This window comes from Halichoeres trimaculatus, unplaced genomic scaffold (assembly GCF_033239565.1).
Source record: "Halichoeres trimaculatus isolate MK-OKI-2021-1 unplaced genomic scaffold, fHalTri1.1 fHalTri1_scaffold_10, whole genome shotgun sequence".
In the NCBI taxonomy this organism is placed as follows: Eukaryota; Metazoa; Chordata; class Actinopteri; order Labriformes; family Labridae; genus Halichoeres; species Halichoeres trimaculatus.
Window position 1 is genome coordinate 27,577,241 of NW_027437187.1, and position 25,176 is coordinate 27,602,416.

General features: G+C 42.0%; 1 protein-coding gene and 1 long non-coding RNA gene across 2 annotated transcripts in view; one reads left to right on the forward strand and one right to left on the reverse strand.

Annotated features, from left to right (window-relative positions):
- LOC141796021 (uncharacterized) overlaps positions 1-12,158 on the reverse strand; it is a 30,338-nt gene extending 18,180 nt beyond the window's left edge. Inside the window, exons 1-2 of the long non-coding RNA XR_012598859.1 lie at positions 12,051-12,158; positions 3,943-4,098 (exon numbers count right to left, since the gene is read on the reverse strand). This is a non-coding gene — a long non-coding RNA (uncharacterized LOC141796021). The remainder of the gene's footprint in view (positions 1-3,942; positions 4,099-12,050) is intronic.
- A 244-nt stretch (positions 12,159-12,402) lies between these two features.
- The window catches only part of tspan18b (tetraspanin 18b), a 40,369-nt gene continuing 27,595 nt past the window's right edge, over positions 12,403-25,176 (forward strand). Inside the window, exon 1 of the mRNA XM_074676702.1 lies at positions 12,403-12,725. The gene's annotated coding sequence lies outside the window, so the exon portion shown is untranslated. The remainder of the gene's footprint in view (positions 12,726-25,176) is intronic.

Here is a 25,176-nt window from a genome sequence, read left to right on the forward strand (position 1 = left end):
CTTTGTTCTTCACCAGCTTCCTAGTCTAATATCCAATCCTTTCAGTAGTTTTAGAGTCATGACTCAAGAAAAAATTCTCTTCATTTCCCCTGTTGCCACATTTGTAAGGATTATGCATTTGTGGGATAAGCAGCAGAGCTGAGTATGTGCCCATGAAACATTTGCCAAATCTTCTCTACCAAAGCCAAACAGCCCAGTGTCCTTCTAAAACAGTAAATATGACTAACTGTAACTTTCTTTCATTCACCAGGTTTATTTCTATCCATAGCTTAGCTTGTATCTATAAGCCTGTTTGCTTTTTTTCTCCCTCTGACCTTCCCAGCTGATTCCAGATGGTAAATTTAATACTGAGGTCTGCTTTCAAACTAAATGTTTTCCACTGCATGGATTTCCAGGACATGACAGCCTGTGCTGCTGACCTTGTGTAACCATTAGGGGCTGGTGGAGCAGCCTACATGTACCAGGGTCTGTATGGGGAGGGGGGATCGATACGGAAATACAGGGCTGCAATTGCTTTCTTCTCCACCATCACCACTGACCTTACAGATATTGACCTTTCCATGCTCTGATATCTTTAATTTTGCAGCTACTTCGATTTACAAGAGCTGCAACTTGGTGAACTGAAAAATCGGTTGACATGCGTCTACGAACATTTCCAAAACACACTCATCCAGCTCAGTACGCTCCTTTCGGACACAGATTCCTGGATCTCCTCTGTCTCATGTGTGTGTTGAAACAGGTTAGCAAACAAAGCTGCCACAGGAGGAGCAGATTATTCGTGTTTTGTTCTCTCAAATAAAATTATGCATGCAAGTTCTGGCACTTTGAACATGTTTGTGCAATATTCAATTTTCTCAGGGGGTTGTGTTTACATCCATATCTGATGACATCTGGAGTGTGATGAGGAGAGAATCCTGTGTTTGTCGTCGTAGATATCTGCTCGGGAAATTGGACAGGTGTTTCTGAAGAACACCCCTGTCTTTCTTATTGGCCACACTGTGCACACACACACACACACACATGTTCAGAAGTCCCTGATGGTCGTCCTCGGGCCTGCCGCATTTCACATCAAGCAGACAAGTAATGAGAAAAAGGATAACTGGGCTCCATCAACAGCTGAGCCCTGCAGCTCCTGTCAGCATTAAAGGTACGTATATAGCCTGTGGTCATGCAGTTGCTAAGGAAGAGTTGGTATCCAAGCAGGAGTTGGCTAGGAAAACATCCCCAAAGTTGATTCAAGAGATTGGATGCCACTGGAGTTGCAAGCTGCATCCATATTTCATTTATGTATAGCAAATCTCTGAAGGGAAGGAGGTAAATTACCTGAGCATGTGTAAGAAGGCTGGAGCTTTAAGTGTAACAGGTCCAAAACCGAGTCTGGGAACGCCATTATTGGCTTTGAGGACACAAAAACAGCATCAGCCGTGAGATAGGACGGTCACAAGAGTTCTGAAAGCCCCGCGGCTCAAAGTGTATTAACAGCTCTGAGCATTAATCCTGGTCAGCAGGGACCCTTACAGACCAGAGACACATTAAAACGCTGACCACCATGACCGTGTTGTTTTCCACACCCGGTTACTGCTCTGCAGCTTAAAGCTCTTCAAACCAGACATTCAGGTCTCTGTGGACTCCCCACAGATATACACTGTAAAACATTGTACAAGAATGTGTGTGGGTGTGAGAGGTGATCTGAATGAGTCTATATGGCACAGGAATTATATTTGCAGAGGCATGTGTTAACCAACAAGATTTGTGTGTCTGTTCCATCAAGTTTAACAAAAAGCAAACAGGAGTAATCCTGCTGAAAAATCAGAAATAACTCAAAGATTTTATCTATGACATAAAGGCTCCTCATGACCTTTCCTCTCACTTTGACCTTTTACTGCAGTCCAAGCATGTCAGTGAGTTGAAATCCTCATGCAAAGGTCTTTAGTTCATTCCAAATGCCAGACCAAAAACCAAAGAGGACACAGGATCAACTTATTTACAAATGTATTCAAGCGCTTACATTAAATTTGCTGTGATTGTTTATTGCATTAAAATGTGCCTGACACTCTAGAAACATGCCTCTGAGGCTTTGTTGACATGTGCGCACATGTGCGCCTGTCACCAATTTACAGCTGCGGATGGTGCGCTTCGCTTTGCACCGAGGATAGACCAGGTTGAAGCTGGCGAGCTTTCAGCGCACTTTTTTTAGCACGAAATTGTCACTGCGCCAACATGAATCTGCCGACACCTCCCCCGGTGCGCCGTCAACTCCCTCTGGCGCGCCGTCACACCCATCTCTGCGCAGACGGTCTACCAAATTGTCAAATTGGCAGCGCACGGTGGCGCGCCGCACGAAATGAACACTGCACGGGTTGCGCCAGGCTTGCGCCCCCTGTGCTGCGTTGAGAAAATTACAGCCCATGGAGTTTAACATGTAGAAAAAAATCTACCAAAGCAGAAAGGTGGCATCACCTTGTGGCACTATTTTGTACTGCAATAGTACAACAACATCTGTTACAATATCTTAGCTCCAAATAATGCTCTACTACCCGGATGTAAACATGCACAGATGCAGGATGGAACATTGTAGCATGGTGTAGTTTGAAAGTATCTTGGTATCAAAAAGAGAGATAGAGTTAGCGATAGTCGTGTGTATCTGGTGAAACTAGCATGTATTTATTTGACCAGAAACTGGGGTGCTAGCTCTGCTAAAGTTAGCAACATTTAGCAAACCTATTTCACATTGTATATTAACTTTTTAAACAATTTTTTTCTGAATTTTTGACTGTTTTCATAGTGTTTCATACCTTCAGAGTGGTCAGTTAGTCTCATTTCAAATTTCTTTCTGATGACTTGGAAATCAGTCACTTTGAAAGTTCCTCTTTAAACCTGAAATGCCTCACTACTGCTGCAACTACTTTTTCCTATTATATTTTTGCAGTTGCAAAGCATGTTGTAACTTAGACTTGGTCAAGTGCTTTATAAATAAAGATTATTATTGTCATCAACAAATGCCACTGAGCACAGCTCAACAACGGAGGCTGGGGTTTGAAGTACTTGCTTTCTGAAAGCACTTAACGTTCATGCTCCAAAGCCTATTTCATACAGGAATTATCATAACATGATTGTTACTGAGGCTGTAACCACGGGCTTTCAACCACAGTGTGAGATACTCCACTTATATACACTTAGACTGCATCAAAGCTGGGTTAACAACTCAGTCAGCATTAAGTGCTAACAGCAACTGACTCATTCAGCCTGTTTCCAGCTCTCTTTATAGATTTCTTTGCAATTCACCATTTGTTTTGTGCTACCAACGATATTTTGCAGTGCACAGGGCCTACACAGCCTCAGTTGACAAATCATTATTCATTTTTGAGAAATCTTTTATGTCCCACTGTTCCACCTCCAAGACTCCCAGACCAGAAAATGTGTCTGGGCTGGACCAGTAACCACAGAGCTCCATACTTCTGCTGCACACACAACCACAGTCCCCCTGACAGAAGAAGTGGTTCGGACCTGCTTGAATCAGACTAAACAGTGATGGCTCGTCAAAATGCACACAGCAAATTTATAGCTCATCTGAGTGAGTATGAGAAATACATTTATGGAGTTCAAAATGTGTGTGTCTCTGAGGTAAATGAAACCCCAAATGGAATGAAGGGGAATTGAAATTCTGTGTGACAGACAAATGGATCTTTCCCTCCTGGTGAATCAGATTTCTAGGATGGGGAGGAGGAGGATAGGGGGAGGAGGAGGAGGGTGGGGGTGTAGTGGTGGCTTCCCTGGCCTACTTTCCTCCATTCACCAGCCAGCTCATCCTCCTGGGAACACCGGAGGTACAGTATATGAAGGCAGTTCTGCCACGCTTGGCCTGTCACCGCAGGACAGCAGAGAAATAGCTGCACTCAAGAGGCGCGCGAGAGAAGAGGGGGGTAATGTCAGCACACTTACTGTACGTAAAGAGCCAGCGAGGGCAAGAAAGGTCCGGTCATTCCTTGTTTCCATCTTTACACCCTCCATTTCCTCCATCTCTTCAGCCTCTGTGTCTCATGTGTTCGCGCTCTCGCTGCCTGGTTGAACTCTGCGCTGCCAGATGTTTCTGAATCCCTGAAAAAGAGAAAAAAAGTAAGAACTATCTCAACAGACTGACATACATCTCTGCACATTCCCTCCTACTCTCTCTGGTTTCTTTAGGCTGCTGTCACTGACTGAGCCGCAGCAGGTAGACAGGCCTCGTAATTGCAAAGGTGGAGGAGAGCTTCACACAAGATCGCCCACAGGTGTTTTGAAAGCAGAGGATCACACACAGACACACAGTTCAAATAAAACAGAGTATGGTGAAATCACAGCACATAAAGCATTAACACCTCCAAAGGCATTCAAATCATTGCTTGTTGATGCTTTGATTTCCCCCTTTTAAGCCTTAACCCTCCCACGGATTTGTCCAATTACTTCTTTGAACAGTGCTGGGTGGGGGGGCTTGTTGCTAGGTTACAGCCAGGTAATACACAACACAACTGCAGGCTTCACCGTCAACATGAAGGTGTTTCCAAATAAAGATGATTCATTACGTTCCGGCACCAGAGTGAAACTGTCGTTTCTTTTGTCACCCTCCTGTACCCCGTGTTCTCCATCAGCTTGGCGATGTGACAGACGCAGACAGGCTCGCTAAGCCAGATGGAGATGCATGAATTCACAGACGATTTCATGTGAAAGCACGCCGAATCTGAACCGTGTCTCACACATATTCTTGGAGGGGATGTTTGCCACTTGGAGACGGTTTCTGCTTTAATTTCTGGGTTAAGGAGGTCTATTTTTCCAAAAGATTTGCCTCAAGATCAACATGTAGAAGCTGAACTCTGGAAAACCAGATTATGACTCAGACAATGAAAATCAAAGGCTGTGACTTCTTTCATCTGAATGTGTGTGTGTGGGTTTGATAAAAGGGTATCTAGTAGCCGGATCCTGTCTGTCCTTTTTTTAGACCAGGACCTGGAGTCACAGGGTGCAGGATGCCGTGAGGCAGGGCCCGTCTCCCCTGGGCGCTCGCTGATGCCCCCTGACAGATTTGGGCTACACTTATGTCTTCAACATCATGCTGTGTGTGTGTGTGTGTTTATGTATTTTACCGTGCATGCTGCGCTTATTAGAATAATAAGAGACAAAACGCACAGTTGGGGGCAGAACCTTTTTTAACTTCCTGTTTGTTTAAACTAATGAAATAGAAACAATGAAATTAATGAATCATAAAAGGAAACGGCAGCATTTCATGACTCATCCTCCAACTGTGACTTCCTCTCTCAGGATCAAAAGTTTCAGGCTAACTTTTTAATTTGCCTATGTGGGGCTGATCTGAGCAGTTCAATTGCTCAAGTTAACATGAATCTGTAAAGAAAACAAGTTACAGTTTTGACTTGAGATTATGAGGTGGAACAACTTTGTGCCAAACTGAGTGGATACGGTGGTTTCAGCAAGAGGTTCAAAACCACCAGAGACCACAAAAAATGACTGAATGCTGGATTAGAGGAATTTTAGTTTTCATGGAGTCTTTTCATAAACTCAAAAAACTGTAAGAGCAATACACTCATGATACACATGCAAATATAACACAGGTTTAACCATTTAAAGCATTATTTACAGCTCTGGGTCAGAAGGACCCGCTCTGCCCTGGAGATAGGGGAGAGAATGATGCTTAAAAAGCTTGAGTCCTCCTGCATAAGACTGTGGGGCTTTGAGCAGCTCCTTCAGCAGCAGACCGAGACACCCACCTCGCAGGAAGAAGCGACTGTAGGTCATTCCTCCCATCTGCAGAAAGACCACTGCCTGATGCCAGCATAACTGAACTCCCCACTCATCCAAAACACTACTGCACATGTCTTATTTCATACTTATTGTTGGTATTACACATATTTTATTTAATTTGTTGCAAATTTGTACATTTTGTATATTCATTCACTTTTATTACTATCTCTTATTCTATTATTGCATTTTACACTTTGTTTCTTTCATTTATCCAAGCTGCTGTTACAAAAGAATTTCCCCCTATGTGGGTCAATAAAAGGAAATTCATATTCTTAAAAGATAACTTAATTTTTCATTACAATATCAACTTGAGGCTGAAATAAAGGACCCAAACTTTTCAGCTTGTGACCTCTAAAATAGTGGTAGACTGGCAACCCCTACTGTGAGAATAAACTAATAAACCAATCCAAAAAGCACACAGAAAAGAAACTTAATTTAGGTGATCAGTAAAAAATTAGGTGTCTATGCGCACATTTGCTGTTTCATATATTCATCTGCTGCCATTGATACTATTGTTATCCTGGATTGGTCAGAGGTCATGTGGCAACAAAGAACTAATAATAAAAAAATACAGATCAAATATTTATCTTTGTGTGGTTTAAAACAAAATGTTTTTGTTTATATTTTTACAATTATTGAAGAAATGTGCCATTGTAAAAAGTTTTGGATTTTTTGAAAGTATGTTTCACAACCTCCCAAGGGCTCCTGACCCCCAATCTGGGAACAAAAATGGTTTCATTCCTGTAAAAAATTGTAGAAAAAATTGTTGCAAAGTTGTGTTTAACATGTTTAAGATTGCTAATAAACTGCAAATTACTCACACTAATCTCTCCCCCTCTGTGGTGAATATGTACTTAAATATATTTTACCATTTAGAGACTCTAACTGCAATTGATTGTTCGAGAAAATTTATCAAATTTATTGTCATGTCTCTGGACCCCCTGAAAGAGCAATGGCAACCCCCAGGCCACCCCAAGGATAAAAGTGTAGCTCTGCCACTTGAACCACTGGTATACTGCCCTGTTTACATGACAACATTACATTTGAAACACAGTGAAAACAAATCTCCCTTTACACAGAAACTTTGAGGGACTGAAAACGCTGTAGTAAGCATGCCAGGCCTGTAGTTGGTGCTATAACTGTCATGTTCAGAAGCTGCTTTTGGGAGATCTCCACCGAAGCAGAGTTGGACTGATCATGTGTAGAAGTTGTGTAACAGATGCACGTTTTGTTGAAAGACAGTCAGCAGATTCAGCTGATTCAGCAAGACAAGCACAACATGTTAGTCCAGGACGACCGTAGCGTTACTGTTGTATGCTCTTGCATACAAGCACGAAGCAGAGAGTGATGTCAGCGTTTCCACTGAAAATGCCAGCTTACTGTTCACATGGCAACGATGGTGGCAACGTTTCAGAAAAACTCCACTTTGTTGGCCGTTTTCAAAGTTTGTGTTTTAGGTAGGCTAAAACACTGTTTACTTCTGTGTTTCACCCTGAAACTATTGTCGTGTAAACGGCCCCTAAAATGGAGCCCTGAAGCATCACTAGTCATCCTTTGAGGAAGATTCTGAGTTCATTAAAGGGCTACCTTCAAAACCAGCTCTCTTGAAAGTAAATTAAGCATATTCCTTTCTATGTATGCTTTTGTTTACTTTGTTTTCTATCTATCAAACAGCTGGAGTTAACCTTGTTATGCTTTAAGGTTACGCTTTAAACCCCACATAAGAGCTAAACAAGATAGTAAAACACATTAAATCAAAACAGTACCTACACTTTACTGGTAGTGCATTGATACATGAAGCAATTTTCAAGCAAATATACCAGAATATTACCACATTTTAGCACTTCCCCTGCTTTTTCACGTACCTGTCACTACTAACAACTATTGCTGGAATCCTGGACATGTTTACTTGAGAGTGAATATCAACTTTGCTGTTTTGGGGGAAAATCCACACTAAATCTACCATTAAGGTCATGAAGAGGTATCAGTGTGAGAGTGAAGCCGTTTCAAATCAGTTAAAATCTCCTCACACCCCTTTTAATGAAGGCTCTATATCAACCGTAGCCACACTGGTTGTTTACAAAACTGCCTGAATGGTGCTAAGACCTGCCTCGTGTTAGATAAAGAAGCCTTTTAGCAGCACAATATGTGCGTCAGTCTGAACCAAAAAGAAGCTGCACGTTTAAAAAAATGAAAAACGGCTTGTTTACCATTTTCAACCTGCACAGGAAACAAAGACAGTTTTATCTCTACCAAGCAAACAGACTGCTAAAATTACACCTCGTGTTTTAATATTTAAATGCTAGTGTCTGAAAAATTAAGACAAACTGATCCAGCATCAAAAAATTATATTTCTTGTATGGTGCTGCTGGGGAATCCCTTTGGCTATGTCCCTTGTGTGTATATGTGTGTGTGAGTGAACAATGAGGTCTACTCTGACAGAGCTTGTGATGCATGTCCACAGCCTGTTTAATAAGATAGCATGTGGTATGATGCTATGTGTGTGAAATTGAAGCGCGGCCTGTGTAAATTGAATTAAATGGGCTTGTATGTGATAAGAATGTGCATGTGAGGATCGGCCTGTAGGTTAGCAAATAGTCTGCCTGGCAGAGTGTGTGTGTACTGTGATTAACATGGATACAGGAGTATACTGTATTTTGCCAGCAGCGTTGATGTAGGAGGAACATGTTGACTGCAGACCACATCGTGCCAGGAAAGAAAAATAGGTTTCATGGGATTTTTGCTGGTTTAACAAGCAGCAGAGTGCAATCCAAATTCAACCTATTTTCACCTTTGCATGGCTTTGGAGGCTCGTTAGTAACGTATGGTTGCAGAGAAGCCATATCAGCATCAGATATTTTTATCTGCTGCATTTTAAAGATCTAATTTAGTTTGAATTTTTACTTCAGATCTTCAAAAAATCTTTACCCCATCACTGGAGCAGCAAAATTTACGATGGTAATCACTTTATGGAGCAGTGCCAGGTAATAAACTCCATCCTGAGGGCCTTAGATCACTGCATTTGTTGATTAATCACCGATTAGCAACAACAACAAATAACCACTGAACTGAGCAGTGTCGGGGTCTTAGGAAAGACCTCTTCTCTCCAACAAGGGTGTTCCGTATGAGCGCTCCAAAGCGGGGGGAGGAGACGCTCAGTTACTGATTCACCTCAGCCTTCCCTTTACTCCCTGAGCCCTCTGAAAATACCAAAGGAGCCAAAAAGAAAATACCTCACAGCTGTTCGCTTTGCAGCCAGGCCATTCCTGCAATGCTTTTCTTGCACAGACGGAGGCCCTGTGTGTCTGAAACAAACTCCCAACCGGTCTTTTAAATCTAACCTTCACGTAAACTTATCTCTGCCTTGTTTACAGCACCGCTGAATCCACAGGTCATCAGTAATTCTTAGCTTGAAAAACTGCTCTTAAAAATGCAGGAGTCCTGAGAGCCCATAAGAAAGGGATTGGGTGAAAACACAAGGAGACTGGGGGTTGGAAGTATCACATATGCCACTGGGAATGTCAGTGTCACGACCTTAGCGGAGAAGGCAAAAAGATCAGTCTCTGGAGCGCTTATCTTGCTCTCCATCTGTAGTAGATTTTGTGACACGAGGAGCACAGAGGGGTAGAAAACACTTTAGTCCCCCCCTTCTCTCACCCCCTAAACCCGAAACAAAAGCACTCCTCTTGTTTTCCGGCTGTGAGAGAGGCACACAGCATGAATAATTAACAAGGGACAAACAATAACTATGAGCTGTCTATCTGAGAGTTGACACTTATCTGTTGCTTGGATCAAAAACAATGTTAAGCTCGTTTCTCAAGAAAGCAATACTCATTACTCTCACAAAGACATTTTTACTTTCTCCCTCGGGATGCCCTTTACAAGCAGCAATTTGTTCTACAGCAAAACTTTTTCATCTTGTCATCAAAGCTGTATAAATAAAATGTTAACCACAATAAAATAATACAATTAATATGTAATCCCTGCATTTTGAAACAAAGGTAATTTATTCTGATGATTAAAATGATCATTTGTAAGATTATTATATGATGGAGATTAAACTATAATTTTCTTTCTGGCACTGATTGCCATGGTTAAATTCTAATTGTCATTATTCTGAATGCTAATCTATCTCATTTACATGACACTTTATTTCCTCTGTTAATGTGTTCAGTAGCCAATATTGTAAGATGGTTTTCATGCAAAGAAACAGACCTGTACTGACAAAATTTTACTGCTCACTTTTGATTTGTACCACAACGGAAACATTTGTGCCCCCACATTAAATGTTATGTGTTAAATAAAATTGTTCATGTTCAACCTAGAGCACAGACTACCATGAGATAATCATCTCAGCATTTGTAAATCCAACTGTGCAGTTGGATGAATGAATCTTGATGAAATTTTCAGGAAATGTTCAAAATGGGATAAGGAAGAGGTGATTACATTTTGGAGGTGATCTGGATCACTGTATGGATCCGGGATTTTCTTAAAGGATTCTTTATCATTGTGAGATAGGGCCGTTTTCACCATATGTGTATATAACTCCACGATAATTGGTTGGATTGCTTTGCAAAATAATACAAGACAAGGTCACGATAATAGCAATATTCTGGATACTAAGATCCAGAATATGATATATGTACTTGGTCACCTTGATTTCCAACACTGTCAGGTAACAAATTATTGTACAATTGTAGCAGACAGTCTGCTGAAAGGGAGTATAACATTAAAATAGGACTAAAGTGTTGCATGAGAATCACAACTTGCTTGGCGGAGGTCTGTGCGCTCCGAGTGCTTTTCTAGTTTGAATTTTTACAAGTCCCATTGTCTGTGAATTTGAAGCTACCATCTTGAAAATAAAAGGTCAATAAGGGCCTCAAAGAGTTAAAAACAAAACTACAGCCACCAGCCATCCTGTTAGCTTAGCCTAGCTTGGCCTAGCTAAGCTTAGTTCATAGTGTATACAGCCTGTTCTCACCTGTGTTAACTTACAAATTTATATAGTCTTATTTTAGTTTTGTTGGTGTTGTGTTTTTTTTTATCATATGGGTTTTTAACATTCTAGATATCCTTGCATTTATTGAGCCCTACAGTGAATTAGCCATTCATGCTATACCTCAGGAAGCAATTTTAACTTTACAGCCTCCAGCCCTTCTAAAACTATGGTCTTACACTTTTGGCATGGGAGAGGGGTGTTTAACTTTTGGTCTTTACACTGTAAAATAAATGAATGTAGTATCTGTGTTTTCAAAGAACCAGACTGTGAATAGTTTTATTAATTTGACTTACTGTCACTTTCTTTTCTTTTTTTCTGTGGATTTGAAGCTACCATCCTGAAAATAAAAGGTCAATAAGGGCCTCAGAGAATTAAAAACAAAGTTACAGCCAACAGCCATTCTGTTAGCTTAGTTAGCTCACGGTGTATACAGCCTGTTCTCTTCTGTGTTTACTTACAAATTTATACAGTCTTATTTTAGATTTTTTTTTATCATATGGGTTTTGAACATTTTAGATATACTTTCTTTAATCGAGCCCTAAAATGATTTGGCCATCATTCTATACCTCAGGAAGCAATTTTAACTTTACAGCCTCCAGCCCTTCTAAAACTATGGTCTTACACTTTTGGCATGGGAGAGGGGTGTTTACAACTTTTGTTCTTTATACTGTAAAATACATGGATGTAGTATCTGTGTATTCAAATAACCAGGCTATGTAGTTTTATTAATTTGAGTTACTGTCACTTTAAGGACCTATAGCATTACAGAACCCAGTATTCTAGCACTCATCTCTGGGGTCAAATGAAATCTTTGCTGTCAAAACATGAGGATTAAAAAACCTCTACCACTGTTGAAATACCACACAGTTGTGTTTTTCTCTTAAATATGAAAAATTTGCCCTTAAAGCTTCCTTGTTTGACTGAATTTATACATGACTTTATGAACAAGAAAAAGTAGCCCAAAGTCACATTGAGGATTAGACTACTAATCCTAGTTCTGGGCATGTTTCCTGGGAACTTGAAACATTGCCTTATGACTACTGACATTCAGTGTTTTATCCAAATTCTTTTTTAATTCAGAAAACAGAAAAGACTTAAAAAAAACTGTTTGCTATAAGCTTGATTTGCAAGTTAACAGATTTTGTTAGTTTGACACAGTGCAGCTAACAATTTTGGAAACCTGTGTTCCAGACTTCAGGTTAGCCTAACTATGCACAATAAAACGGCTCAGTAGGTGGTGTTAAAGTCGATAAATTACCTTTACTGTGAGAAGAAATTTGATGGGCGGTTTCCAAGAAGTCAAATCAAATGTGAAGAACAAAACGTTTCGGTTTCATGACTGTCCCGTTGCAGATAATGGTGGACACAACCGTCATACTAGGTGAATACCGCCACCTACTGTACCGGAGTATGTATGTCACGGTTTGAATTTACATTCATACAAACCAGGAGGAGATAACAAAAAGAATTTAAAAAAAAAATAAAAAATAATTATAATAATTAAAAATCAATCTAAAAAAACGTATTTATAATTTAACAAATCCAGTTGTAGCTTACTACACAACAGAGGCGGTACACCGGGGGCGTGAACAGTCGGAGCCGAGTCTCCGCCCTCCGGAGTGGAGCAAGCTGCTGGATGAGCCTCACAGCTTTCAGTGACTTCAGAAAACTGTTTGCATACCAAGCTCCCTTCAACACTGCACGCTGCTCCAAACTGGGATCGCAAACCTCGAAGCGGTGGATTTTATTAGCTGGACGCTTCTGGGCACATTTCACCTCCGAGGACGACCACACTCATCGGCGTTTTTGTTGTTCATTTAAATTCTCACTCCCAACTCTCGTCCTTTAAAATCGGCTGAGTAGAGACATTTTCACAGAGACACAGCCTGACACAGAGAGGGAGAGAGGTTTGGGCACTGAGCTGCGCTTGGAGGTAAGAAACGTGTCTTTAACTTTAATGTAGTATTCTGAAATGAATGCGTTAGAAGGCATTATGTCTCTGTTGTGTATTTTTGTGACTGTCTTGCTGTTGAACGGGCTCATTATTTACTACAGCGTGTCCAATGTGCACCCTGATTGATTTCTTCTTACTTTGTTGCTCCAAGTTAAGGATCCTCTCCTTTTAGTACCCAAGGCGTCGAAAACTGACGCGTTGTTACGCATTCCCAGAAAGCGGCTGTTTATTCGCCTGTTAAAGCATGTGGTTTTGAGTTTACCTCAGGTCATGATGGTGTTGTTTCTTTTCAGGAATAAAATTAACAGTAAGCTGACTCTGGTGACTGACTATGTCCTGAATCAGTGTGCGAAATGTGCTGAAATATGCAGTTTACAGATAATAATAATGGGTTATAGTAAGAGAAACTTGACATCAGGGGAAATCCGGAGCGATGTGTGTCAGCTCTCCAAGCTGGCATCCTTCCCACGGGTCTGAGCTAAAACTGAGGAGGAGGAGGAGGAGGGGTGTCTGCAGGGATGTAAGGGGTCACCACCAGATGGATGTCTCTGAGCGCGCTACCTTAGCTGTAGGGCAGGAGTTTACTGTCAGATTGCATTAATCACCCTGATACATCATTCCAAAACCACCTCATCCTTCTCTCTCTGTCTGTCTGTCTGATCTCCACTGGAGCGAACATGACACATTCAAGAGCTCTGAGAAGAGAGAACTCAATACTACATCTGAGGACACTGTGAAGAAGCTCAGCATGTGACTGCTAAGTGAATTCAGGGTTGATTGCATCACTGGTTCACTCCAAAGTTTTGCTGAACAAAGTGCAGATTGATGAAAGTTTCTTCTCACGCTGGGTGCTCAAACATTTGTGTGGTTACAGCTGGAGATCAGGTTATAATCAGATTTTGTCCAATAGGCCCTAGGGGACCCATTAATACACACACACACACCACGATCCAGGTGAGTGCTGCTTTTCTTGCCTCAAGTTAAAGTCTCAACCACTCACTTCTGCTTTCCATCTCCCTGAGGCTGGTTCAGTTTGTCAGGAAAGAAAAGAGAAGAGTCGCATCAGTCTCCTGTCACGACTTACAAGCTGATTTGCTGCTGCATCATGTCAACATTTCCTCATTATTTCTCTTTTTCTCTTCCTGCTCCACCCTCTTCTTTTCCTCCCAAATCCTAATGATGGGGAGTGAGCAATTTGTAGAGAGAGAAACTGGAAACAGAGGCGTGTTTGTTCCTCGTGTTGTGGGTGAACATTTGTCTTGTGCTGCGCGCTGAAAAAAAAAGCAAAAGAAACAGTCGTATTGATGCTTTTGGAGCAGCTGCCAGCACGGATGACTAAACCCCGCCTGAAGCTTTTCTCTCCTCGGCTTGATTCGCATGAGTGTTGGGAAATAGTTTTGTTGCTCAGACGCACAAGTGATGTCTGTGGGATACAGAGCACAAATGCAAACAACAGGGGTTTGTAAACCTACAGTGTAAATTACACAGAGGATAAAGGTTAGCAGCAACAATGCGGAGGATAGCAATTAAAGGGGAGCGTATTGAAGTGTATTTCACATCCCCGAGCCAAGCTGGTATTTATTCCGCCTACAGACACAGAGCACCTGGTGTGAGACTTGCCACTGGTGATCAGTACGCTCATTTTAATCGTGCCTCTGATAATGTGTTGCTCTTAATCACACATTCACAGAGCCAATGATGAGAGGAACAGCAAAAACACATGAACAGGGAAGGGAGTATGAGACTGTGTGTGTGTGCATGTGTGTGTGTGTGGAGTTCACCGTCCTTGGCAGAGACAGAAAAGTGAGAATTTCAGTGTATGGCAGCTCCTGCAGAGAGACACGGGATGACTGACTTGATGCGGCCTGGCCTGGCAGAGCAGCGCTCATTAAAGGCCTGAAATTAATCAGTCTGTGGTTCCACATGGTTGGGTGCTGGCCTCAGATTTCTGTTCCCCTCCTGTCCTCACCCCTCTCACACTTTCACTCCTTCAATATCACTTGATTTGCCTTCAAATTAGGCTGCTCCTGCCTTTTTTTGGCCGTGTCATTTGATCACTGGCTCTGATTCCACTTCCACAACCTCCTCTATCTGTCCTCCCCCTGTTTCATCTCATCTATTATTCTTTTCTTCTTCTCTCCCCCCATCCTCCCTCTTCCTCATTCCCTACTCATCCAGGCTGCCAGGCACGCCTGCATGTGTATCGATGGGTTCAGAGCAGCAATGCAGAGAGGGGAAACGAGGCTGGGTCATCACTCTACTCTCGCTTTCCCCTGTATCAGCCCCACTGCTACGGCAGCAGCAGCAGCAGCAGCAGCGGTCCGTAGAGAGCCTGGAACTAAATGGAGTATCTATTGGCTCAATGAGAAAATTGCTTTTTTCGATTGCTAGAGGACCCTTCATTTAATGTGTGTGATGCAGAGGCCTCAGCCAGTAATGGGTTCGGCATCTTTGTTGTCAGGAGACAAGAGAAAATGAAATTTGCTTTTCAGCTGGCAGAAATAATTTACTTGTGGAAAGGTGTGTTTTTCATCAGCTGTTTAAAAGCCGTAAAGGTGTGCGTTAGTGTGTATGTCTGCTCTGTGTTTTTCAGAGCACCTTGGGTCCAGACTTGGCGGTTTGATGTCAGCGCTAAAAGCAGTTTTAAGCAAAGGTCACGTCATGTCAGAGACTCTGCTGCCCTTTAAAGCAGCCTGGTTTGGTGTCTCGCTAAAGCTGGATTTTCATGCTCTGACAGTAGCTCCCTCACTGATGTAAACACTGTGATGATTGTTGAAACTGCTTTTAAATGCAGAAAATGGGTGGGCTCAAAAAATGCTTCTTTTTGGAAATATAGTGTGATGAGTCCTGGTAACCCCTGATGAAGCTATAACTCCAGTTTCTAAATCAGTTTCCACAAAGGTGTAATCTCTGTGTTTTTATGCAAGAATATTGCCTGCAATTGACTTTTTGCCTTTCTAAACTCTTAATCATCAGTCTTAAATATCCTATCGCTCACTTTCCTGAATGAGTCCCAAAGTTAAAGCAACATAATCCACTAATATTCTCACTTCCCTGCATTCCCTTGGCCCCTGCGTGTCTCCATCTGGGCCAGGAAGCTGAGAATGACCTAAGCACTGGGCAGCTGGCAGCCCCCAGAGTTCACCAAGAGCAGGAAGCTGAGGGGCCTCTCTGCGCTGACGCTTCCTTTTTATCAGGAGGAAACAGGCCGGCTGTTTATGCTCGACCTAAGAATTCTTTGTGCTTATCTTGCGTTCACCCCATTTCCCTCCATAATGGCTATGCTGAGCAGGTAATGAGGTAAAAGGTATGTATTCGACAAGCTGGGCTGTGCAGATAGCAGGCTTTCTCCAACAGGCTCTCGGCTCATGGAGCGCTCAGTTGAGGGTTCACTCAGTTTCAGGATGCTCAAATCGCATCTATCTGGAAATCCCTGCAGCCATCTTTTTTTTCCCCCTCATAATGTTTTTCAGAACTAATTCACCGTGTCGCTCAGGTGTCTATTAAAGGCTGATGTTGAAGGCCCACTGGTCATTACACAGAGCGAGGACACTCAGTAAATCCCTCTGCCTTTGCCAGGAGGTTTCCTCATCACCTCCTGCTCTTCTTCATCCCCCAGATGTAGTCAAAGCTCAGAGGGGGGCTTAGGCTGGTTGGGGAATCTGGCACACTGATAGGTATGTGACACGGGGAGATTGCCTGCTCGGCTTTGAAGGGCCCAGAGAAAACTGTGATCCACTGAATGATGCAGAAGTTTAAGCCCACTGCTGCCTGAAAGTACAGTGAACAAAGGCTGAGGCAGAGGAGCACGTAGCTCTTTGCTTTCTGTGAATAAAACGGTTGTTTTTAGTTTGCCAGCCTAACAGCAATTTCTATACAAGGTCCACACAATAGAGCTGGTTGACTCACATTGGGCTCAGTGCTTGGACTCTGGACAGGAGGATGCTGGGAGCTAATTGACTAGCACCAGGGAGAAAGAGCTCATTTAATGCATCTGTGATTGTTTCTCACACTAACTGTCTAACAGTGAAGCTTTTCACTATAGATTATATTTGTTGCCCATTTTATAGAAAGAAGTCTTGTGAAAGAAAGAACTTGCTTCTTTTTCCCATAAACTGCTTAGTTCTTCTTTGGGAATGTAATGAAGAATTAGTGTTTAGAAGAGGAGCACAAATGGAGGATTGTACGTTTGATATGAAACCCTGAAGGGAAGATGTTTTGTGGATAAAGACTCTGGTGTCTGTTTGGTGGGATTAGAAACTGTGAGTACATTTTACGTTCAGCCTGAAACACACTCTTTCAGTCTAAAAACTATGCGATGTTGATACTTGGAAAGTTGCTTTTAATGTACATCACTATTAGAAGAGGTGTCCCAGTCGGATATTGGTCCGATATCAGCCAAAAAACAAGTACCGGTATTGTACCGGAATGCATCTAAAATCTCCGATATAGGCTGTTTCTGTTACCCATTGGTTAATAATACATGGGTCAGTTCTTCCTCATACCTACTGTTGCTGGAAACTGTTCTATGTTTGAATAATATCACGTAATCAAGCCTTTTCTAACATGACAGACATACTACAAAATAAGTAATAAAAGTATGCTTGTTTAATGCTGATATCATATCGGATTAATAGCTGTATTGGCTAATACTCAATGCTGCAGTATCGGTATCATATCAGAAGTGAAAATGTAATATCGGGACATCCCTAACTATTAGGTTTGATTTCAGTGCATTATTTTGAAGTAAAATAACATGAGATAGTCCCTTTAACGTTAACAATGTCTTGTTAGAGCTGCGTTCAGAGCAGCTTCAGATTTGAGTATATAGTAGTGCATGCACACTCATTTGGGGTCTCATACAGAGCATGTTAAATGAATAATTTTTACAGCAAAACTAGCTGGAATAAGTTCAATGAATAAGCTCAGAGCATATTTTAGTTGTTAGTTTTTACTGTTCATTATTGTTAAAGTAAAACTTAAAAGTGCAGAGCTCCTCTGTCTAACCTCTTGTCTCAAACTCATTCAGCAAATCCAAGTACCAGATGGGGAATTTGTATCGTCAGATAGTCAATCCTAAAATGTCACATTTGGGGTCAAAAATGTTGAATGGGACATCCCCACCCTGCTTATAACCAGACCTCCAGCTAGCATTAGAATAAACTGAAATCATTCTGAAATCTTGTCAAAAGTTCACCAACCTTGAATATTAATAGAAGCCAGAGTTTTCACAGGACTAACAGGCAGAGCTGGAGCGCTGGCCTCTTATCTGTGCATTTGACAAATGTTACAGATATCCTTATTTGGTAGTCCCTGGTGCCACTTTTCCCACTCAGAAGCAATCACTGTGGCGTCTGGATTTTGACCAAGAACAGTCAAGTTCTTGACGCAAAAATAATAGCAGCTCAGATGGACTTTGTGTCAGAACACCAATGCCATTCTCCTGTCTCATGTTGTATGTCCAACTTCAAACAAAGACCGGCAAAGGAAGAGGAAGTCTTGGACTGGATATCCATTATTAGTAATCCAAGCATCCATTGGTTGCACCACAGAACCAAAAATATACTCTGTCTCCCTTCAGTAAACTGCTGTGAGCACTTTTCTGCAGAAGATTTACAACATGATGAGTTTTCATTGAAGAGGAATCGCACAACAAGGCATTCCACCCTTGAGCTCTGTTCTCAGCACCGCTCTGCTCATCTTGGGCTGTTTTTTCTGGACTGCACGCCGAGCTCGACCCAGATCTGTTTTTGCAGCCTCTCCCTGTGACTCATTGGTTCTAATGGTTCTCTCGTCTCCTGACTCAGGCATTTTTCTGTCAAAATGGGACGCTGTCCCAGCTTCTGGTCTTTCTCTTTCTCTGCTGCTCCTGCCACAACTGTGTCCTCACTCTCCCCATCTACTCCTTTGTCTCGTCTCTCCAGGTTCTGCTCCTGCTCTTTCCATCCACTGTTAATGAAATGAGAGGCATATAGCTTTACAATGTCCTCATTAGTCATCTGGATTTGCTTCTAATGCGGTCTTTTTCATTACATATTCAGCTCTGCATTTCTATTCCTTGTGTCCTAGAGGGATCTGGGCCCCTAAACATCCTGTTTATTTTTAATCACTGACGATGGGATACACAGTATAATGTGATATGATAATGGTTACCCACAAAAATAAACACTCACTTGCTCCAACCACAAACTGATTAGGTTATTTGGAGTGTGCACATTATTGTAGGGATGGACAGCAGCTTGTTAATGATGACCCAGATAATTAGCCCATTATCATTTTGGACAAATTAAATACATGTCAGGTGCGGGAGCTGGATGTTAGCTCATTAGCTCACTTTCTCCAGCGTGGCTTATGATTGGAAGATGGCGTATGAAGCCAAAAGGGGGCCATTAAATCACATTTATATACACAGTGACGACTGTTGGTTGGTTTATGTGACACGGCCCAGTTTGCCATCCCTGCTTTTCCAGCGTGGCTGAATTATAGAGTAGCACTATGAGATTTATTTTGAGCTTGATTTAGGTTTGCATCCCAGTTAGCTAATAACACTTTGCCGTTCCAGTCAGTGATAACTGAACAAACCTCAAATACACAAACACAAATGTACACACACAGCTACGCAGCTGGCAGCACTCAGCTGGAAATCGGATTGTTTTATATTTACTTTATATAGATCTGGCATCTCCCTGTATCTGAGCTAACTATTTTGCTTTCAACGTATTAGCACAGCACAGAAAGCCTTAGCCAAGCATAGATTTCTTTTATGAGTTTGACTTTAAAGTGAGCGCTGTAAATTTCTATAGACTTAATTGGGCTAATGTGATTCTCCTCCTTCCTCTCCTCCTGCATTCTGATTATGTGCATTTGTATTCAAATAGCATGGCAGTATGAGAGTAAGCACCTTTTTTAAAAAGCCCCGGCATGTTTCTTTCTGCTCGGCTGGCTGCCTTTGAAGCCCACACACCTTGTCCATAGCGCTGCTCCCTGCAGCTGCTGTGGCAGAATAACAGCATAGAGGCGGTCCCTCCCACAAGGCCAGACTCACCACAGGTCTATCAGACATACAGGCTCCTTTTCAGCTTCTACAACATTGATGGGACAGATCTGTGTTTGATTTTTCAAGAAAATCTCAGCAGGCTCCTGCTTCTACCTGGGGAAACTTGGGGGATGGGCTGGCTAATGATGTGTCGCCTGCTAGGATCACAAGCCTCCCAGATAAATGCTCGTGTTTCTGTCTGACTTGCAAAAGAACAGGAAGTGAAAAATCTTTAGAGCACAAATGTGTAGCAGTGTAGGTGAGAGCCATCTGTCTGTGTGAATACAGAGCCTCCCTAGTGGTCTGCTTTGCCTGTGTGCTAATGTTATCTCACCTGGGGTTACGCCACATTAAGTCCTCTGGTGCTTGAGTGTGATGTAGGTGTGCCTCTTAACGCAGGATCTCCTTTCCAGTGTTTCGTCAGTGTCATTCTGTTTACAACCTAAAATCACACCATTAGACATCATGTGGTTGAAAAGTTAAGAACAAAAGGGAGCTGAACTTTTACAATAGGGCCTGTAAAGCAACTCCCCACTTTAATGTGGTGTCCATTTTCCTCTCATTCTAAGAGTGGGAATGCTGTTATGATGGTCACCAGGTTCCTATTGTATTCGTTTGAAAAACCCCTAAAAACTGTTAACAAATTGATGCTTCTCAATAAGTCAGCATCTATAAGGATAACAATTTGCATAAATGCAGAGTAAAATCTGGCCGTATATCAAGACAAAATATGTTTGTTTGTTTTTTTTTTTTTATTTAGCCAATAAGGTTCATTTAAACAACACACGGTGTTAGCATTTACTTTTATTCTGCTGAAACTACTGTTAGCTTGTGTCTGGCTTAAAAGTGTAACAAGATTTTATAGCAAAGACAACAATTATGACCTAAAACTGTGTCAGCCGAGAATTAGCTCTCTAGCTAGCATCACAGTAGCAAATGGTTGATTGCAAACATAAAATGTTGTCTTAGCTTGGATAGCTAAATGACTTACAAAAGCATTGTCTCAGCTCATTGTATATATGTATGATTTTGAAACATCTTGGTGTTATTTTTAACCAGTCAGTTAGCATTCAACCCCTTTCTGCTAAAACTGCTTTTAGCTATGAAGTAGCTGATGTAAGCTGATTTTTGCCCCTGAAATATTATAAAACAAGAAACAACTGATTCATCATTAAAAACGGGCAGAAATTTACTTGGCTTTACATTGCTTATGCCATGTTGGTATAAATAAAAGGTTAAAATCTGAAAGTTGTGTTTTTTTCTTTCAATAGAGCTAAATGTCCCAAAAACGTGTTTTTAGCTTCAGAAGCCTGATTTCCCTCCCAGGGGAATCTGTTAGTGTTCTTATTATCATGTAGTAATTTGAAAGCAATAAAGTTATAACAGTTTTCTTGCAAATGTACATGCAGTAAATAGATGAAAATGTCCACTGTGTGAAAGTAGTTAATTGAGGTTTTTTAATTAACCCAGCATCCTCCAGCAATCCAGTGTGGTTCAGCAATGATGTTCTGAAACAGCTTTCAGCTATGCGTCTTTTTAATGATGAATTTACTTGCCTGAATGGCCCCTGTATGTCTGCCTGAATAACAGCGTCCTCCTTTTAACAGCCAATCAAATTTACATGTTGTAGACAGTTATTTTTACTCCTCAAAGGGGGAAACAATTAGACAGCTAAGACCGCGCGGTGCACTGCCTCATGATTATTTGATGCTGCTTTATGAAATTTTAAGCCCACCACCACTTTAAAAATGCGTTCCTCGAGACAATGTTCACAGGTCAGTGCACTAAAACACGGCCTCTGTCCTTTGGGCAAACAGTAGGTCAGAACCAGCTGAAGTGTTACGACCACAAAAACCACGCTGCTAGTACTACGGAGGGAATGTGCTGCATTTTTAAACCCAGAGGATCAAACACAAAAAGGAGTTTTTAAGAAAGTATGGTTTTCTAAGAAGAGCAAAAAATAGACACAAGGGGTGGCTTTATTTACTGTGAAATTTCTTTGTGATAGTTATTATAGTAAACACATGCACACCATGAAGCATAATACATTTTTCTCTAATCCCAACCTCGCTGCATCCTTTTTTCTTTGAAGCGTGGAGCCAGAAAGGAGAATCTACTGCACAGAAAAGCCAGATACTGCTCTCCCCCATTTGAAGTGTGTTAAAGTGGTTTGATCAAGGAAAATGTATTTCCAGTTAACACTTCTGGCTGTAGATTCCTGGGATCACCTTCATGTGTGTTTGTCAGAGATAGCACCGGCACAGCAGGTGTGAAATTAAATTGGCTGCAGTGTTCTGTGATTTAAGCATAAAAAAAGAGTGCAGATGCCATCAGGGATTTTTTTTTTCTTCAGTTGAACGTCAGGTGATCTTGGATGGTTTCCAACTGATCTGTCAGATGTCCTGCTGTCAGAAGTTGTCTAGCTTCTTCCTTACCACCTGGGTGCGATGCTCAAAGTGTGCCATGTTGGTGGATAAAACAGACAGCTTCGGCTTCTTCATCTCTTAGTAACATGTCCAGATCATCTGTCCTGATAACACTTGGCAGTCATCAGATCCCGTGTGAAATGCCTCAGCACAAACTTTGAAGACAAAGTAATTTTGTGGGTGTTACTGAAAACCCCTCAGTGCATTGAGACTTTTTTGGCCTTTTCCTTCAAACGATACAGTAAAAATAATCATTTGTCTTCCTAACTGGTGGCGCAGCTGTTGGCTCCCAAACCAGCACCCTAATTGGATAGAAAGCAAAACAGGATTCAGCACAGAGGAAGAAAATGATTGCTTTCTTTAATACTTAAAAAATGTTTGGTTTCAGTCGAAGCTGGACATGATCTCATTTGACCTCACCACATTAAAATGATGCACTAAAGACACAATGGAGGCGGAGGAAGCCAGAGTTGTGAGCAATTACCAAAACCACTTTTGCTTATCTCTGCAGGCAGTTTAGAAAAGGACGAGCTGCTTTTTTAACCTAATGAGGAACAGATGTCCAAACTTCTCTTTGTCAAAACATCTCTGGGCTTGCTTTCCATACATTCGCCACATCTAGAGCAGCCTCGACCTCACCCTTGATAATTCAGTCTATACCATAAGCTCTCAAAACACTGCCTTCAGATATCTGGCCTGCTCCTCATGTGTGTATATTTATTCTGTAGCTTTTGGCTCGAGTCGAAGATCTGTTGTAGTTCCGAGACTTTGCAGACAGTGGGAGAGTTCTCTAAGTTAGAAAACAAAAGCATTTCGTGTCTCCTCCTGTTACTCCACAGCTCATTATTCTGAATATCTGCTGTAATCTCCTCCTGCTTTATTCATATATTCCCCATTTGGTGGCTGGTATCAACACAAGCTTCATGTAGGGGAAATTAATGAGTCTTGTTTTTTCTTGTGGGCTTTTGCGTCATTTTTGATTTCTGGATTCTTTTTGGCTATATCACAGAAGCAGACTTCTTTACCAACCCGCACAATCCATCTGTTGCGATTTGATGAACTGAAGTTATCTCTACAGGTGATTAGCACATCCATCACACATTCTTTCTGCATCAGCTCACGGGTCTGAGCATCTCACAGACGGAATATTTCCTTCGCATTTTGAACACAAGTCACATGCAAACGCTTCAATAAGCAGAGCAGCAGCAGTGCGTTTGACCATAAATATCCCAGCTGTGGTCACTCCTGTGGTCATGTTACTGTAGTGCAGAGCACATAATGGACTGTTTATTTATAACAGTGAGGTTGAAGTACATTGATGGGAGGAATCTTCCTCCTGCTAACTGCAGTGCACGCTTGAATGCATTACCCAGAATTTCATCACTACACTCAATTAATACTCGAGACAACATCAGCAGCATCTGCTCAAGCAAGACAGTTGTTGGGAGAATTTTAAATAAGCTCTGCAGCAGTGTTTTCACCATTCAGAACTCGTTATCTGCAGCATGAGCAGGTTCATCAACAAGCCTGGGGGTTAGAGTTGTGGGTGCATTCATATTCCTGTGTTTCAGCCTTAAATCAAAGCAGTGTTTTTAAATGTTTTGACCTCACTGTGTCCAGTGTCCCACTGACCACATTCATCCCCACACAATTGTCTCCGATCCATCATGTTTTGCGGTGTAAACCTATTGACTTGTGTTTCTTCTGGGACCTAATCTTGGCCCGCCTCCAAGCAGCTCAGTTTCCATCCTCTCCCCATCTTTCCTCTGTCTCCCATAAATCAATGTGTTGTAATTGCATAAACTCCCTTTCCCACAGCTCTGGCCGGGGAGGCTGAGAGAAAGTGTTTCACTATCGCCGTTTAACCCTAACCCCCTGATTCCCACCACTGCCCTGTCCCCAGCTTGTGAAACTTTTATTTGGGCCTTTAAATATCTCTGTTTGCAGACTTCATTTTATTGCTAATGTTTGATGTTTTATGTATAGTTTTTCCAGGCGGCAGAGCAGTGGAAGTTATCTTTCTCACAGCTGGTACTGACGTTTTACATCTGGCTAATACACTCTAAGCTCAGCAGATTAAATCTCATTTCTCTGAGTGCTTTTTGTGTTGAGCCAAGCATGATTTCTCCTGACGTCTCCCCTCTGGTGGCTCCCTCGGCCTGTCAAAGGAATGTTTCTTAAAGCGCTCCTGCGTTTTCACAAGATTGTACCCTGGAAAAAGTCCAACCTCCTTTTTCCACATTTCAGTCCCTCCTTGCTGTCTCATGGGTGTCACTCACAAGGCAGGGATGTTATTCACCTCCCTGTCCGACAGGTAGTGGGCTCAGATTGATCCACTGTGAAGAGGAGTGATTCAGATGTTTTTTTTGCAGTGGGCTGAAGTCTCACTCACACGCTTCTTTATCCTGGTTTCATCTTCTGCTGCTCCCATAATCCTCCCGCCATCAGTCTCACTCTGCTCTGCTGAAGAACAGGAGTGATAAAACCATTTCTCTGCCCCTCATGCAGAAGCAGAAACACATTTTCGAGCTATTTGGCCATTAGTGCAGACATATTTGACAGTGTGAGAGACAAAAAGCGTGAGTCATTTTCCTTCTCTCTATGTGATGTTGTGAGTTTGTCACAGCTTGTTACCTGCTATCACCACAGCCGCCACATACAGGCTGAGACACATGGAGGATTTCAGAGGGATTTGGGTGTTGTTGTTTTTGGTGCATGGGCAGCTTTATGAGGAGGTCCCAGTGTGCAGCCCTTCTGGGCTGAGGAAATGATCCAGATGCAAAGCTTCTGGCTCTCGTAACCCAGTGGGACACCGGCCCTGCTGCTCCCGTACAGCCCCCTGCAAAATCCTCCAAGAAGCACACAGCCATCTCTATGCAGCAACTTTTCTCTTTTATAAAGTGCTTTTGCATACTGATTTTTCTAAGGGAAAAAATATGCAGATTTTTCTATTCAGCCTGTTTGATTC